Consider the following 13,654-nt stretch of genomic DNA (forward strand, 5'->3'; position numbering starts at 1 on the left):
CCTTTGAAGAGGGGATGACCGCGGCAGCTTTCCAATCCTTGGGGATCTCAGATGATACGAAGGAGAGGTTGAACAGGCTGGTAATAGGGGTGCGACAATGGCGGCGGACAGTTTCAGAAATAGGGGGTCCAGATTGTCAAGCCCAGCTGATTTGTATGGGTCCAGGTTTTCCAGCTCTTTCAGAACATGCTGCTATCTGGATTTGGGTAAAGGAGAAGCTGGGGAGGCTTGGGCGAGTAGCAGCGGGGGGGGCGGGGCTGTTGGCCAAGGTTGGAGTCGCCAGGAGGAAGGCATGGCCAGCCATTGAGAAATGCTTGTTGAAGTCTTCGATTATCACGGATTTATCGGTGGTGACCGTGTTACCTAGCCTCAGTGCAGTGGGCAGCTGGGAGGAGGTGCTCTTGTTCTCCATGGACTTTACAGTATCCCAGAACTTTTTGGAGTTAGAGCTACTGGGCAGCAAGCTCTGTACTGGTGGTGCCCCGATCCCGCAGCTGAATCAACTTTAGGAGACGGTCCTGGCGCTTGCTGGACTGTCTTAGGCACCCTGAAGCCTTCTTCACAACAATTGAACCGCTCTCCTTGAAGTTCTTGATGATCCGATAAATGTTTGATTTAGGTGCAATCTTACTGGCAGCAATATGCTTGCCTGTGAAGCCCTTTTTGTGCAAAGCAATGATGACGGCACGTGTTTCCTTGCAGGTAACCATGGTTGGACAGAGGAAGAACAATGATTCCAAGCACCACCCTCCTTTTGAAGCTTCCGGTCTGTTATTCGAACTCAATCAGCATAACAGAGTGATCTCCAGCCTTGTCCTCGTCAACACTCACACCTGTGTTAACGAGAGAATCACTGACATGATGTCAGCTGGTCCTTTTGTGGCAGGGCTGAAATGCAGTGGAAATGTTTTGGGGGGATTCAGTTCATTTGCATGGCAAAGATGGACTTTGCAATTAATTGCAATTCATCTGATCACTCTTCATAACATTCTGTAGGCAGCAGAACAAACTGAGGCAGCAGACTTTGTGAAAAATTATATTTGTGTCATTCTCAAAACTTTTGGCCACGACTGTACAGCTTATATACACACACATCTATTCTGACAACAACCCCTAGTTGATACTGAGATGCTAATATGATGATATGGCAATAGTCCAATGGGTAACACCTTCCACACTGTCCACAACACAACCCTCAGTGTGTAAAACAACCTTAAATGCAGTGTACTGACAAATTAACAGTATGTTTCTGAAAAATAGGTCAACCAACCCAAGATCAGTAACTGGTTGGATCAAATCACATTTTATTTAACACATGCTTCGTAAACAACAGCTGTAGACTAACAGTGAGATGCTTCGTTACGGACTCCTCCCAGTAATGCAGACAGAAAAATAAAGAACAAAATAACACACAATGAGTAACGATAACTTGGCTATATGCACGGGGTACCAGTACCGAGTTGATGTGCAGGGGTACGAGGTAATTGAGGTAAATATGTACATATAGGTAGGGGGAAAGTGACTAGACAGGAAAGATAATAAATAGTAACAGCAGCGTATGTTATGAGTCAAAAGAGTTAGTGCAAAAAGAGTCAATGAAGATAATCCAGGTAACTGTTAAACAAACTATTTAGCAGTGTTATGACTTGGGGGTAGAAGCAGTTCAGGGTCCTGTTGGTTCCAGACTTGGTGTATCGGTACCGCTTGCCGTGCGGTAGCAGAGAACAGTCCATGACTTGGGTGGCTGGAGTCTGACAATTTTTAGGGCCTTCCTCTGACGCCACCTGGTATAGAGGTCCTGGATGGCAGGGAGCTTGGCCCCAGTGATGTACTAGGCCATACACACTACCCTCTGTAAGGCCTTGCGGTCAGATGCCAAGCAGTTGCTATACCAAGCRGTGATGCAGCCAGTCAAGATGCTCTCAATGGTGCAGCTGCCCATGCCACATCTTTTCAGCCTCCTGAGAGGGAAGAGGTATTGTCGTGCCCTCTTCATGACTGTGTTGGTGTGTGCGCACCATGATAATTCCTTAGTGATGTGGACACCGAGGAACTTAAAGTGCTCGGTGATCAGCTAATTTGTCTTGCTGACGGTGAGGGAAAGGTTGTTGTCCTGGCACCACTCTGCCAGATCTCTGACCTCCCTGTAGGCCGTCTCATCATCGTCGGTGATCAGGCCTACCACCGTTGTGTCGTCGGCAAACTTGATGGTGTTGGAGTTGTGTGCAGCCACGCAGTCGTGGGTGAACAGGGAGTACAGGAGGGGACTAAGCGCGCACCCCTGAGGGGCCCCAGTGTTGCGGGTCAGTGTGAGGGATTTGTTGTCTACCCGCAACACCTGGGGGCGGCGCATCAGGAAGACCAGGATCCCATCAGGAAGTCCAGAACCCAGTTGCAGAGGAAGGCGTTTAATCTCAGAGTCCTTAGCTTAGTGATGAGCTTTGAGGGCACTATGGTGTTGAACGCTGAGCTTTAGTCACTGAACAGCATTCTCATGTAGGTGTTCCTTTTGTCCAGGTGGGAAAGGGCAGTGTGGAGTGCAATAGAGATTGCGTCATCTCAAATCAAACTTTATTTGCCATATGCGCCGAATACAACAAGTGTAGACTTTTCCGTGAAATGCTTACTTACAAGCCCTTAACAAACAGTGCAGTTCAAAAAGAAGAAAATATTTACCAAGTAGGCTAAAAAGTAACACAATAAGAATAACAATAACAAGGCTATATACAGGGGGCACCGGTACCGAGTCAGTGTGCGGGGGTACAGGCTAGTTGAGGTAATCTGTACATGTAGGTGGAGGCGAAGTGACTATGCATAGGTAACAAACAAACAGCAAATAGCAGAAGTGTACAAGAGAGGAGGGGGGGGGGGGGGTGTCAATGGAAATTGTCCGGTGGCGATTTTAATGAATTGTTCAGCAGTCTAATGGCTTGGGGGTAGAAGCTGTTGAGGAGCCTTTTGGTCCTAGACTTGGCGCTCCGGTACCGCTTGCCGTGCGGTAGCAGAGAAAACAGTCTATGACTTGGGTGACTGGGGTCTCTGACAATTTTATGGGCTTTCCTCTGACACCGCCTATTATATAGGTCCTGGATGGCAAGAAGCTTGGCCCCAGTGATGTATTGGGCCGTTTTGCACTAGAGGTCGACCGATTATGATTTTTCAACGCCGATACCGATTATTGGAGGACCAAAATAAGCCGATACCGATTAATCGGACGATTTTATTTATTTGTTTGTAATATTGACATTTACAACAATACTGAATTAACACTTATTTTAATTTAATATAATACATAAATCAAATCAATTTAGCCTCAAATAAATAATGAAACATGTTCAATTTGGTTTAAATAATGCAAAAACAAAGTGTTGGAGAAGAAAGTAAAAGTGCAATATGTGGCATGTAAAAAAGCTAACGTTTAAGTTCCTTGCTCAGAACATGAGAACATATGAAAGCTGGTGGTTCCTTTTAACATGAGACTTAAATATTCCAAGGTAAGAGGTTTTAGGTTGTAGTAATATAGTATTTATAGGACTATTTCTCTCTATACCATTTGTATTCCATATACTACCTTTGATTATTGGATGTTCTTATAGGCACTTTAGTATTGCCAGTGTAACAGTATAGCTTCCGTCCCTCTCTTCGCTCCTACCTGGGCTCGAACAAGGAACACATCGACAACAGCCACCCTCGAAGCATAGTTACCCATGCAGAGCAAGGGGAACAACTACTCCAAGTCTCAGAGCGAGTGACGTTTGAAACACTATTAGCGCGCACCCTGCTAACTAGCTAGCCATTTCACATCGGTTACACCAGCCTAATCTCGGGAGTTGATAGGCTTGAAGGCATAAACAGCGCAAAGCTTGAAGCATTGCGAAGAGCTGCTGGCAAACGCAGGAAAGTGCTGTTTGAATGAATGCTTACGAGCCTGCTGCTGCCTACCACCGCTCAGTCAGACTGCTCTATCAAATATCAAATCATAGACTTAATTATAATATAATAACACACAGAAATACGAGCCTTAGGTCATTAATATGGTCAAATCCGGAAACTATCATTTAGAAAATAAAACGTTTATTCTTTCAGTGAAGTACGGAACCGTTACGTATTTTATCTAACGGGTGGCATCCATAAGTCTAAATATTCCTGTTACATTGCACAACCTTCAATGTTATGTTATAATTACGTAAAATTCTGGCAAATTAGTTCGCAACGAGCCACTCGGCCCAAACTGTTGCATATACCCTGACTCTGCGTGCAATGAACGCAAGAGAAGTGACACAATTACCCTAGTTTAATATTGCCTGCTAACATTAATTTCTTTTAACTAAATATGCAGGTTTAAAAATATATACTTCTGTGTATTGATTTTAAGAAAGGCATTAATGTTTATGGCTAGGTACATTCGTGCAACGATTATGCTTTTTCGCAAATGCGCTTTTGTAAAATCATCCCCCATTTGGCGAAGTTGGCTGTCTTTGTTAGGGTATAAATGATCTTCACAGTTTGCAACGAGCCAGGCGGCCCAAACTGCTGCATATACCCTGACTCTGTTGCACAGAACGCAAGAGAAGTGACACAATTTCCCTAGTTAAAAGAAATTCATGTTAACAGGCAATATTAACTAAATATGCAGGTTTAAAAATATATACTTGTGTATTGATTTTAAGAAAGGCGTTGATGTTTATGGTTAGGTACACATTGGTGCAACGACAGTGCTTTTTTTGCGAATGCGCTTGTTCAATCACCCGTTTGGCGAAGTAGGTTATGATTCAATGATAAATTAACAGGCACCGCATCGATTATATGCAACGCAGGACAAGCTAGATAAACTAGTAATATCATCAACCATGTGTAGTTAACTAGTGATTATGTTAAGATTGATTGTTTTTTRTAAGTAACGTTTAATGCTAGCTAGCACCTTACCTTGGCTCSTTGCTGCACTCACATAACAGGTAGTCAGCCTGCCCCGCAGTCTCCTCGTGGTGTGCAATGTAATCGGCCATGATCGGTGTCCAAAAATGCTGATTACCAATTGTTATGAAAACTTGAAATCGGCCCTAATTAATCGGCCATTCCGATTAATTGGTCGACCTCTAGTTTGCACTACCCACTGTAGCGCCTTAAGGCCAGATGCCGAGCAGTTGCCATACCAGGCGGTGATGCAACCGGTCAGGATGCTCTCAATGGTGCAGCTGTAGAACTTTGAGGATCTGGGGACCCATGCCAAATCTTTTCAGTTTCCTGAGGGGGAAAAGGTTTTGTCGTGCTCTCGTCAGGACTGTCTTAGTATGTTTGGACCATGATAGTTCGTTGGTGATATGGACACTGTCATGACGTCGCCTGCTTGGGTATTGCAAACCCCATCCCCCTCTCCCTGCCTTTCCCTTTCCTCCTTCAACCCATGCTGTGATCACAGAGAGGTCGTAAATTCCTGAGAATCTCCTCATGGCCCAACAGTATTAGACAGAGGGTAAACTTTCAGGACAAAGGAATTTTCTCCCACCTCACAGAACTTGAGGTACGAACATATTTCATGTTCCTGCAAAAGTATAAAAGATCGGTGGAGAGTCCAGCTATTAACATGCCCATTGGTCACCACGGGGGAAACTCATGAGAGACTGTGGGACTACATTACCATACCGCTGTTTATATAATAACCTCAGATATGAGGTTTACAYCTGTTTGTTGTATAAAATGAATGAGTGAGTATGATACTGTTTGTATAATTGTGTAATATGATTTTGGACTGTTTAATTAAGAAAATACAAATCCCTTTTTGATTTGAACTAAACCCGAGGACCCGCCCCTGAGCCAGTTGGGTCAGACACCCAAGGACAGCCCCTTCCTGCTATCTGAATAAAAGTAAACTCTGAGAAATTACCATTAGACCATGTTTTCTCTCCATGGGGAGAACGAAGGTTAAGGTAACATTGCTGAATCTTTAACCACACCACGTGTTAAACTCTTAGACGAATAATAACAAGTCTTTGATATTGACTACTAGTCTGCAGCTAGGAATTCGGTATCATTGAACGCGAAGAAAGACAACCGCCGAAACAATCATTCTATAACGAATGTCACTCTGAACTATCCACATTAGCCAAGACAGAGACCGACGAATCTCCAACAGAAACTAACTTCTCTCCAACGATCAAGACGACACACACCGAGCGTAACTATATATATATTGATTGCAATTGTTCCCGAATGAGTGAGTGATCATGTGTAAGGATTAGCATGTCAATTGTTATAAAGAGTATACTCTGTAGTGACTTCTGAATCGACCCCCCATTCTCCCTTTTGTCTAACAAGCCGCCATGCCGGTTTAGCCACTAGGGCATATTTCTCCCATTTCATGTAACCCTTTTTAAGTTTGTTTGTTTGTTTATGCATTTCTGTGAATTAATTAGTTAGTAATAAATAAATGATTTAAGACAATTGATGTATGGATGACTCATAGTGAAGACTGGGTTCGTGCAGATAATCAACAATTTACGACGTTTGGAATGAGACTGACGTGAGGTAAAAATAAATAAATCATTAATCAGAAGACTATTGATCAGATATGAAAATATCTGAAAGGTTATATTGGGAAATTATAACTTTGTAATCTAATAACTTTCCCTGGTGCCCTCGAATTCATAGTTAATTAGTTACGTTATTACTCAAGTGATCGCATAATCCCTAATTACAGGAATCTTTGATAAAAACTATAAGTCTTCAATTTAACGATAGCAAAGACACGACAACACCAAGGAACTTGAAACTCTCGACCCGGTCCACTACAGCCCCGTCGATGTTAATGGGGGCCAGTTCGGCCCGCCTTTTCCTGTAGTCCATGATCAGCTCCTTTGTCTTGCTCACATTGAGGGAGAGGTTGTTGTCCTGGTACCACACTGCCAGTTCTCTGACCTCCTCCCTATAGGCTGTCTCATCGTTGTCGGTGATCAGGCCTACCACTGTTGTGTTGTCAGCAAACTTAATGATGGTGTTGGAGTCGTGTTTGGCCATGCAGTCGTGGGTGAACAGAGAATACAGGAGGGGACTAAGTACACACCCCTGTGGGGCCCCTGTGTTAAGGAACAGCGTGGCAGACGTGTTGTTGCCTACTCTTACCACCTGGGGGCGGCCCGTCAGGAAGTCCAGGATCCAGTTGGAGAGGAAGGCGTTTAATCTCAGAGTCCTTAGCTTAGTGATGAGCTTTGAGGGCACTATGGTGTTGAACGCTGAGCTGTAGTCAATGAACAGCATTCTCACATAGGTGTTCCTTTTGTCCAGGTGGGAAAGGGCAGTGTGGAGTGCGATTGAGATTGTGTCATCTGTGGATCTGTTGGGGCGGTATGCGAATTGGAGTGGGTCTAGGATGTCCGGGAGGATGCTGTTGATGTGAGCCATGACCAGCCTTTCAAAGCACTTCATGGCTACCGACGTGAGTGCCACGGGGCGGTAATCATTTAGGCAGGTTACCTTCGCTTCCTTGGGCACAGGGACTATGGTGGTCTGCTTGAAACATGTAGGTATTACAGACTCGGTCAGGGAGAGGTTGAAAATGTCAGTGGAGATACTTGCTAGTTGGTCCGCGCATGCTTTGAGTACACGTCCTGGTAATCCGTCTGGCCTAGCGGCTTTGTGAATGTTGACTTGTTTAAAGGTTTTGTTCACATTGGCTACCGAGAGCGTTATCACACAGTCATCCAGAACAGCTGGTGCCCTCGTGCATGCTTCAGTGTTGCTTGACTCGAAGCGAGCATAAAAGGCATTTAGCTCGTCTGGTAGGCTCACATCACTGGGCAGCTCGCATTTGGGTTTCCCTTTGTAGTCCATAATAGTTTTCAAGCCCTGCCACATTCGACGAGCGTCAGAGCCGRTGTAGTAGGATTCAATCTTAATCCTATTTTGACACTTTGCTTGTTTGATGGTTTGTCTGAGGGCATAGCGGGATTTCTTATACGTGTCCGGATTAGTCTCCCGCTCCTTGAAAGCGGCAGCTCTAGCCTTTAGCTCGATGCGGATGTTGCCTTTAATTCATGGCTTCTGGTTGGGATATGTATGTACGGTCACTGTGGGTCTGTTGGGACGGTATGCGAATTGGAGTGGGATAGATGTCACCAGGTGTACTCTGCTCTAGTCAGAGAGCAAACAGACRGCAGAGACACATTGCCAAAGTTTACCTACTTATTTAGGACTGGCGGTTGGACATGGCAAAGGTCGGCGTGTGTGTGTGGTTCTGTAACAAAAGGAGATGTCAATAGCAGGTTACATAACATGAAAAGATGAACGTGCTCCACTCCACCTCATAGAAACTTAAATCGGGTCCTGGATCTTCGTATATAATCCAAAGAACAGAAATAGGACAGCACTCCGGTAAATAAACATACATTTTTACATAACATAAAAGGTGATAAGGATAAACCTATTAAACCAATACATCTCAAATATTGAAAATAGAAAAAACAAAAACAACTTTTAACTAGGACACACAACTGGAAATAAACTGATAAATGGCTTGACAGGCTTTAAATACAAAATAGAAGTGTGAATGAGCAGTCCTGATAATTAGTGACAGGTGTGTCATTGCATGAGAGTGTCAACAGGTGAAATCAACTTGCCTGATCCAGTCCATCTCAGCAGTATGCTGCTCCACTCTGAGGGCTTTTGTACAGTTTCACTGTCATTGTTGTTTACAGATGTATGAATGGGCTGACTTGCCTAACTAAGCTGTGTCCGTGTGTGTGTGTGTGTGCGCACGTGTGCATGCGCGGCTGAAGGGGATATAGCTGATTAAATTACCTCTCTGTCTGTAGGGAGCCAGGAGGTCCCCACGCCAGATCATTTAGTCAGAAGACATGCTGTCGTGTGTGTGTGTGTGTGCGTTGTGGGGGGGAGTCCCCTGTGGTGATAGGGGGTATCCAGGATGAAGTAATCTCTCATGGGATTCTTAATTAGATCGCCCCCCCTTCTCCTACTGTATTCCCCTAAATACCCTCTCCCCCTCCCCTCCCCCTCTGCCTCCCTGCAAGACCAGAGCAGATGTTAAAGAACCAGACTAACACACATACTCATGCAGATGCACTAACACATGCATAACTGTATACATATAAATGCAAACACTATACGGTATTCAAGTTGCTTTGTGTCAGAGGGTTTTGAGTAATATGTTTGTGTGATAGTGGGGGATGGGTTAGTGAAATACATTTTCTGGCCTTGATGTTTGAGTCAGGGGGTAATGAAATAATGAATGGTGGGCAGAGGTGGGATGAAGGTCAGTGTTGTGTGTGGGGGGAAGATCAATTTACTGTTACACATACAACTGTCATATCAAGGATGAAGGGCTGAAGCTTATCCTTTCATGATTATTGTAACTGTATCTGGGGTTTGTTTCTAGGAGAGAGAGGAAGCTGAGGAGAAAATATAAGAACATGTTTGACTCAAGATCAGAGCAACCAGGAAATACAATTTCACTGGAATAAAATAAACTAGCATAATGTTATATTAATCTATTCTCTGACTGAAGCCCAATTGGCTGATTGCAACTTCGTCATGAAAGAAATAAAAATCTTTTAAACTTCGTATTTATTTCTTTGAATAAGCACAAGCATTGAGCAAAAAACAAAATTTGTGACTACTTCCGTCAAGACATATCAAATATTCATTCACATTAAGAAAATATTTACAACTTCCAAAGACTTAAAGCCGCTATACAAGTTGCTTTGGAGATACTTTAATTATATTGTTGTGCCTTTTAGAACACAAAAAGCTAGCTGCCTTACACAATTCCATTAGCTTTGTTACGCACAGAAATAGTAAATACTAGCCTATAGCTGATAAAAGTAACAAAATAACCTGAATATGCACTTTAAACCTAGTGAATAAGTGAGGGAAAAAAAGCTACAGTAGTCCACTAACCCTTTTACACTTCACTGTCCTCTCTCTTCACTCTCCTCTTCCACCCTGCTATTCTGCTGCCCCTGCATCTTGGCTTCAGTCCTTCGTGTCACACCCTGATATGTTTCACCTGTCTTTGTAATTGCCTCCTGTATTTATACCTTTGTCTGTGGCCAGTTTGTTTTGTTCGTAAAACCTACCAGAGTTTGTTTTCCTGCTCCTGCCTGTTTTCCTGCTCCTTTCTCCGTTGTCCGTGCGAGAGGCTGCTCGCAAGCTGCTCCAGCTACGCCAAGACTCCCGTAGTGTGGCAGACTACTCCGTGCATTTCCGCACATCGGCAGCTGAGAGTGCTTGGAACCCGGAAGGGCTGTTCGACACGTTCCTACACGGAGTATCGGAGGAAGTTAAGGATGAGCTTGCAGCCCGGGAACTACCGGTGGATCTCGACTCGCTCATCGCCTTGATCATTTGGATCGATGGACGACTACGGGAACGAACGAAGGACAGGAGAGTTGATTCCACTTCGCCCCCGGGGTATCCTGGAAGTTCCCGAGGCTCCCCGAGTTCCCACAAGAGCCTCCGAAGACTGACGATGCACCTCTTCCCAAGCCCATGCAACCAGGCAGAGCTAGACTGTCTCCTGCTGAAGGGCTATACAGGCTTCACACTAAGAGTTGCCTGTATTGCGGGACTACTGGTCATTTCATCTCCACCTGTCCACTAAAAGACCATGCTCACCGGTAGGAGCGAGTACTCCGGTGGGTCATACGAAGAGCATTTCCTCTCCCCTTCCTCGCATTCTTTTTCATGCCATGTTGCTTTGGGGGAACCAGTCGAAATCTCTCCGGGTACTCATCGACTCTGGGGCTGATGAGAGCTTTATGGACGCTACCCTGGCTTCCGAGCTGGATATCCCCACTCAGCCCCTCTCCATTCCCATGGACATTAGAGCACTGGACGGGCGCTCCATTGGCCGGTTCACCCACAATAACACCCCTATCAACCTACATGTGTCAGGGAACCACAGCGAGACGATCCAGTTCCTGCTCATTAAGTCTCCTCAGGTTCCCGTGGTGTTGGGGTTCTCCTGGCTCCAGCGACACAACTCCCTCATTGACTGGTCTGCCGGTGCCATCATGGGCTGGAATCCATTCTGCCACGCCCACTGCCTGAAGTCAGCGGAGCCTGTTCCGGGACTTCTTTCCGCCATTCGTGCGGAGTACCAGGACCTCCGGGAGGTGTTCAGGAAGGCCCGGGCCACTTCGCTGTCGCCGCACCGACCCTATGACAGTGGGATTGATCTTCTCCGAGGCACCACTCCACCCCGGGGACGACTGTACTCTCTGTCGGGTCCGGAGACCAAGGCTATGGAGACCTACATTTTGGACTCCCTAGCTGCTGGGTTCAACCGTCCTTCTGCCTCCCCCTCCCTGCATCCGTGCATTGACTACCGAGGTCTCAATGACATCATGGTGAAGAACCACTACCCGCTACCTCTCATCTACTCAGCCTTCGAGCTGCTCCAGGGGGCCACCGTGTTCACCAAGCTGGACCTTCGGAACGCCTAACACCTGGTGTGGATATGGGAGGGGGACGAGTGGAAGACTGCCTTCAACACAGCCAGCGAGTACCTGGTCATGCCCTTTGGCCTTTGGTTCTGTTCACGTGGTCTCCAGCTGCTGATCGGGTGTTCCGGGATCTCAAACACCACTTCACCACAGCTCCCATCTTAGTTCATCCTGACCCGTCCCGCCAGTTCGTGGTGGAGGCCGATGCTTCTGATGTTGGAGTGGGGGCTGTCCTGTCCCAGCGGTCTGCCCTGGACCTCAAGTTGCATCCCTGCGTCTTCTTCTCCCACCGCCTCAACACCACGGAGAGGAACTACGATGTGGGGAATCATGAGCTGCTCGCAGTGAAGATGGCGTTGGAGGAGTGGAGGCACTGATTGGAGGAGGGCGGAACATCCATTCATCGTTTGGACCAACCACAAGAACCTGGAATATCTCTATAGGGATAGATGGAATATCTCAGAAGGCTAGATGGGCCCTACTGTTCACCCGGTTCAACATCTCCCTCTCCTTCCAGCCGGGATCCAAGAACGTTAAGCCGGATGCGCTGTCATGCCGCTATAGCCCCACGACTACTACCACAGATACTGAGACCATCCTTCCCACCTCGTGCCTAGCGACGGCACTCAGCTGGGGAATAGGGAAGCASGTTCGGGAGGCGCAGCGTTCCCAGCCAAACCCCAGGGGGGTGAGGGGGTCCAGATAACCGGATGTTCATGCCTGATGCGGTCCACTCCGCGGTCCTGGAGTGTGCCCACTCCTCCAGACTTGCCTGTCACCCAGGCTCCTGTCGGACCCTGGCTTTTGAGTGACAACACTTTTCGTCACACAGCTCATGGTGCAGCACGTCTTCCGGATCCATGGACTGCCCGTGGCAAGTGTCTTCACTGACATTTTCAACCTGTCCCTGACAGAGTCTGTAATACCAACATGTTTCAAGCAGACCACCATAGTCCCTGTTCCCAATAACACATCTGTAGTCTGTAGCCATGAAGTGCTTTGAAAGGCTGGTCATAGCTCACATCAACACATTATCCCAGAAACCCTAGACCCACTCCAATTTGCATACCGCCCCAACAGATCCACAGATGATGCACTCCACACTGCCCTTTCCCCCACCTGGACAAAAGGAACACCTACCTGAGAATGTTATTTATTGACTACAGCTCAGCATTCAACACCATAGTGCCCTCAAAGCTCATCACTAAGCTAAGGACCCTGGGACTAAACACCTCTCTCTGCAAATGGATCCTGGACTTCCTGACGGGCCGCCCCCAGTTAGTAAGGGTAGGTAACAACACATCTGCCATGCTGATCCTCAACACAGGGGCCCCTCTGTGGTGCGTGCTCAGTCCCCTCCTGTACTCCTGTCACGTTCGTCGTATGGAGGAAGAGAGGAGGACCAAGGCACAGCGTGATACGAATACATTCTTCTATTTATTAATAGCGAAACGAAGAACACTTAAACAAACTAATCAAAACAACAAAACGAACGTGAAGCTATATATATAAAGTGCAGACACAATGTCACGTTCCTGACCTATTTCTGTTAGTTTGTTGTATGTGTTAGTTGGTCAGGACGTGAGTTTGGGTGGGCATTCTATGTTGTCTGTTTCTATGTTGGGTTAAGGGTTGCCTGGTATGGCTCTCAATTAGAGGCAGGTGTTTGGCGTTCCTCTAATTGAGAGTCATATTTAGGTAGGTTGTTTCACAGTGTTCGTTGTGGGTGGTTGTCTCCTGTGTCTGTATGTATGTTCGTGCCACACGGGACTGTAGCGTTTGTTTGTAGTCGTGTACCTGTTCGTGCGTTCTTCACGTTATATGTAAGTTCGTGTCCAGGTCTGTTTTCATCGTTTATTTGTTTTGTAGTTTATTCAAGTATAGTTCGTTTTCTGTCTTCGTTGTTTTGTCGTGTCTTAAATAAATCATGTCATCATACCTCGCTGCACATTGGTCTTCAGATCCCTCTCTCCTCTCCTCGTCTGAGGAGGAGGAGGATTTAGAGTATCGTTACACACAAGCAACAAATACATAGACAATAACCCACGAAATACCCAACGGAATATGGCTGCCTAAATATGGTTCCTAATCAGAGACAACGATAAACAGCTGCCTCTAATTGAGAACCAATCTAGGCAACCATAGACATACAAACACCTAGATTAGTAAACACCCCATAAACATACAAAACCCCTAGA

Source organism: Salvelinus sp. IW2-2015, unplaced genomic scaffold (genome assembly GCF_002910315.2).
Source record: "Salvelinus sp. IW2-2015 unplaced genomic scaffold, ASM291031v2 Un_scaffold2508, whole genome shotgun sequence".
Taxonomy (NCBI): domain Eukaryota; kingdom Metazoa; phylum Chordata; class Actinopteri; order Salmoniformes; family Salmonidae; genus Salvelinus; species Salvelinus sp. IW2-2015.